General features: G+C 41.7%; 1 protein-coding gene across 1 annotated transcript in view; it reads right to left on the minus strand.

Moving 5' to 3' along the window:
• Window positions 1-3,401: 3,401 nt before the first annotated feature.
• Window positions 3,402-5,329, minus strand: part of LOC126403112 (ERC protein 2-like) — a 178,675-nt gene continuing 176,747 nt past the window's right edge. Inside the window, exon 18 of the mRNA XM_050065575.1 lies at window positions 3,402-4,782. The gene's annotated coding sequence lies outside the window, so the exon portion shown is untranslated. The remainder of the gene's footprint in view (window positions 4,783-5,329) is intronic.

The raw sequence follows: 5,329 nt of genomic DNA on the forward strand, positions 1-5,329 counted from the left end.
GCGCAGCGCAAAACCTTCAGATGGCGCATGCGCTTCGCGTTACTCCTCAAATCCCTTTTTTCTCCTTCCAGTCACCAACTTTCAAGGAGCAAGGAATTTGAGTGTAGGTGAAATTGTGGAGGGAGAGAGAGAGAGAGAGGGAGAGGGAGAGAAGGGCGGAACAGGCTGTAACAAAACAAGCGTCTCTATTACCTAAAATAAACTTATAAAGCACCCGGGGCTATTACCCTATCCATACCAGAGCAGAGTTAGGATTTTCACTGGCAGCAGATCGAGTTACCACTCAGTAAAATCAAGACAAGCAGGTCCGTATCGTGTGCTTATACAGGCTGCTCTCATCACCTGAAGGCCTGTGAGCATTACGGTCATTACGGTAATTATTATTTTATGGTACATTATCTCAAAACATGCAGCAGGAATCCGCCCGGCTTACAGTTCGATATTTTTCAACCGACCCGATGATGAGTGTCAGAGGGCAAAGTGTTTAATAGCTTCACGTGTGTCACTGTGGATTTCTCACCGTGTGCACGCCGAAGCCACTCAAGGGTGAAAGCCGTGTTATTTTCAATTGCGCTGGACAGAATTTCACGTGGATTGAGGAAATAGAGATAGAATAACAGTCGGTAAAAGGAGTAAAACAATGCTAAATTAAATGGAAGGGGGCAGTCACCTGGATATCTGGCTGTATGCCCAAATAAGGACTTGCCTCAGGTGAGGGAGGAGAAAGAGAGGGGGACAGAAATTCATTCAGACATATTTATGATTCTGATCTTGTAGTCTTAGTCAAGTGCAGGCAGCCTTATGCTGTTCATCTATGGACTCATTTAAAATCAGTCTGAGTCCCTAAACCATGGGCAGGTTAGGAGACAATAGGCCCCTGGGCACTGATATGCAACACGTCCCACCGCCTCTCCTCCATCTCACAGACTTAGTGATGGTTTTGCCTCTTCTTTGAAACTGTTCCTAGTATCTTTGTAGCCGTTGTGCATTTTTTGTGGTTCTGTCTCTCTCTGTCTCTCTTAAGTCCTTTTTTAGTCATGTTGTGTATTTTTGCAGTTCTTTTGCAGCCTGTTGGTATGTGTTCATTTGAGTGACATTTTTTTCCTACATCGGAGCACAACTCACATAGTCAAAGTTGTGCTACCTTTTTAAAAAATTGTATCTGTTATATTTGTAGCTGTTGTGCATTTTTGTAGTTTGCAGTTCTTTTGTGTCTCTGGGTTTCTCTTTTAAAGTTCTATTGTGTCTCTTTGCAGTTATTTTGTGTCTCTTTGGGTTTCTCTTGCCTGTTTTTAAAGTTATTTTGTATCTCTGGGTTTCTCTTGCCTGTTTTTGTAGTTATTTTGTGTCCCTGCAGTCATTTTGTGTCTCTTTGGGTTTCTTTTACCTGTTTTTGTAGTCATTTTGTGTCTCTTTGCAGTCATTTTGAGATTCTTTGGGCTTCTCTTGCCTGTTTTTGTAGTTATTTTGTGTCTCTTTGGGTTTCTTTTACCAGTTTTTGTGGTAATTTTGTGTCTCTTTGCAGTTCTTTTGTGTCTCTTTGGGTTTCTCTTGGCTGTTTTTGTAGTCATTTTGTGTCTTTGAGGGTTTCTTTTACCTGTTTTGTGGTCATTTTGTGTCTCTTTGCAGTTCTTTTGTGTCTCTTTGGGTTTCTCTTGCCTGCTTTCGTAGTCATTTTGTGTCTTTTGGGGTTTCTTTTACCAGTTTTTGTAGTCATTTTGTGTCTCTCTGTAGCTCCTTTGCAGTCATTCTGAGTCTCTTCCTTGTTGGTACGTGTTCATTTGAGTGACATTCTTTCCTACATAGGAGCGTGACTCACAGACTAAGTCATAGTTTTGCCCCCTTTTTAAAAATTGTGTTATATTTGTAGCTATTGTGCATTTTTTGTGGTTCTGTGTCTCTATGCGGTCATTTTTTGTCTCTTTAAAGTCAATTTGTGTCTTTCTCCTCTCTCATACTGACCTCCGACCCACTACAATAACGTGCACTGACTCTCATACACACAGGCACATTGCACTTTATCACTCAGTACCAGGACTTGGACTTGATGTTTACATCTACTGACTATCTATCAGCATTTGGTGTCTATTTATTTATCGAGTAACCACTGCTATTTATTTATTAGCCATTGGTGTTTTTGTGTCTGTTTTTATGTATGAGAGAGATGCCCATCTTAATTTTTGTTGTACGTGTATAACGACAATAAAGTACTATTCTATTCTATTTTGTATCTCTTTGTTTTTCTTTCCTGTTTTTGTAGTTATTTTGTGTCTGTTTTCAGTCCCTTTGCAGTCATTCTGAGTCTCTCCCTTGTTGGTATGTGTTGATTTGAGTGATATTTTCTTCCCTACATAGGAGCACGACTCACAGTCTTAGTCATAGTTTTGCCTCCTTTTTTAAACAAATGTTATATTTGTAGCTGTTTTCCTTTTTTTGTGGTTCTGTGTCTGTGTGTAATTTTTTTGTCTCTTTAAAGCCAATTTTTTTTTGTGTCTCTGGGTTTCTCTTGCCTGTTTTTGCAGTCATTTTGAGTCTCTTCCTTGTTGGTATGTGTTAATTTGAGTGACATTTTGCAGGACAAGGCCAATGGGGCCCCCCTGACACTTTGGGCCCCTAGGCCTGTTTGCGGTAGGCCCGTTCAGTAATCCATCCATGCCCTCAATCCTTATTTAAATAAAGGAAGAATATAAATGTATCAATGCATTTAAAAACAAAACAGAATTGCAAATGAAAAACGTAATTCTAACTCCTCAAGTGTGTCAGTAATAAAAAAGATCAGTATTAAAAAAAATACAGCTGCCTTCAACCCCCCCCCCACGATTATTTACCCATAATGCTTCTTTTTGTGAGAGCCATCATTTTGCCACATTTTTTTTTTCTTTAAGTGTGTATCTCCGTTAGGAATGTAACTCTTCATGTGACGCTGAATACCTGTGGCAGAATTTAGTGTGAAGTGCCTGCAAACCTTGCAAGAGTTCTGTTCCCAGCTAATGTTACCGTGGTGGATGCTGGAGGCTGCGTCTGCGTCAAAGAGCACTTAAAACATGCTCAGCCACATTTCTGATCCCTCACCATGCCTCACTACCCCTCCCTGCCTCCTCCACCCCCCCGCGTTCCCCTAGGAAGAAAACTGGGCAACATCTGGCTGAGTTTACGAGAGAGAGGGAGAGTAGAGGGAGAGAGAAAGAGAGAATTGGTAGACCATGAAAACTGGGGAGAATTCTTTCTTGGGCAGTGCAAGAGTCTATTGTTGTAGTTGCCATTAGCGGTGGTGAAACTTTAATCTTGTGAAAATACCCATTGTTGCACTTAATTTTACCAATAACACTGTCGATGTCAATGTTCACATTATTGTCTTCCTGATAAAACACATGTTGCAGTTCTTGTGAAAACAAATTTTATTCAAACAACAGAGACAAGCTGACCACTGCAAAACACTGTGGAACCAGTCAAGGGTGAATACCGTTACCCCCCCAAAACTTTCACAGTCATCACAATCATGAGAGCAGCATGAAACCACACACACATGCACACACACACACACACACACTGTACAAAAAACTGTACATGTTAGGTCAGGGCCAAAATGGAAACACTGTTATACTGTTGAATCAAAACACAATACTGTACATTATCGTCAGCCTCCAGTACAGTGAAAAAAGTAATGACACAGTGCTTTAAGATGCAAGTCACTTCATTATAAACAGATTCGCCACTCAGATTCACAGGATCAACAAAGAGACAACAAAATAATACATCGCTCGTCAGCGTAATAAGTCACACACAGCTGTTAAAACTTCAGAAAAAAAAGAAGAGTGGCACTCAAAACTGTTTCGGATGTAGAAAAGCTAACAGAACATGATATTGGTTCATTAAACAAACGCACAGCAGGCTAAAAGAACACAAGGAGAAATGTATAAACAGACTGTTCTTACAGTAAGCTGGCTGATTCGAGGTCAGCCGGGTTTCCTTTCCTGTTAATAAGGGTCCTGATTTTTAGAGAAGGTGTAAGCTGATGCTCAAACTTTTTGCAGGGCATCTTTAAGCCCAAATTTGTCTTTTTCTTGTTGATCTCTCGGCAGGAAGTGGGAGACAGTCAAAGAAATGAGTAACTGGGGCGGTTCACTGGGTAGTCCGAATGATTCAGTCCCATTTCAGTAATTTGTTTCAGCAGACAGGGTTGTCTCCTTTGGCACGGTACATTGAGAAGGTCTCTGTGGATTGTGGATTTTGAGGTCCATGTTGTTATATTTACAAAAGTCTGATATTTAGCTGCAGAAGTAAACACATTCATGCCATCATAAACCAGTCCGGGATTGGCATGGGTTTACGGCTGGTTCCACTGGCTCAGCTTAGCCGCACCAGTAGTCGACAGTGGTGGAGTGATTGTCGGTTGATGTGGAGCCAGAACTCTGTAGCACTGCAGTGCTGTAAAGTGAATCCAGCTCCCAGTCTATTGAAAACAGCTAGGGAAATGAAGGCAGTGGACCGCTTGCCAATATCTTGAAGCTCCACACTGATGACTGACGGTCCTCTGAGGGACATTCACCCACCCTCAGTGGGCCACTGCATTTGTCGGGAAAGATGATGCTCATCGGGAAGATGAACAATTCCTGACCGGCTGAGCGCTGAGCTTGTCCACAATACCTGGGTCCTGGAGTATGCGTATATCCGTTTATATGTATGTCTGGTGGTCATGATGGTGGGGAGTTATGGGCCGGTTCAGTGTGCCTGCTTGCAGCTGACGCTCTTGAACCCCTTGGTACCTGGGTCTACAAGCAGCTGTGGAAAGAAACATTCAGAAAAAATAATTAGCATGAGAAGTTAACCACAAAGAATGAAAAACAAATGCTAAAATCCACACATGGATATAAAAAGGCATCATCTAGCCAATGATCTTACATTGTTTTGAAATTCACTTTCCTTAAAGGTTACATCATACGATAACATTGCTTGGTAATAGACAGAGAGAACTCAAGACACTCAGGTCTAGTGTATATATTTAGTTTTTCCTTAGCTTTAGGTTGACCATTTTCTTCCTCAAACCTTCAGAGGTCCTTAAGAATGCTCTAAATCAGGCCTATTGAATTAGCAGCCCGCGGGTCACATGTGACCCAGAAGCAACCTCTGGGTGGCCCGGGCAGGGATTGGAACTGAGACCGGGTATTAAACTGACCGAGGCAAATTTAATCGAGGCCGCAATAATAATAATAAGCTCTGCCGTAATCGGCTCTTATTGTTACTTTTAAAAGTTTCAATTTCATGTATCATCATGCTGCAGCCTCTCTCGTGTTCTCTGCATGTCAGGGCTGACCTCCTCCTCACAGCA

Source organism: Epinephelus moara, chromosome 16 (assembly GCF_006386435.1).
Source record: "Epinephelus moara isolate mb chromosome 16, YSFRI_EMoa_1.0, whole genome shotgun sequence".
Lineage (NCBI taxonomy): Eukaryota > Metazoa > Chordata > Actinopteri > Perciformes > Serranidae > Epinephelus > Epinephelus moara.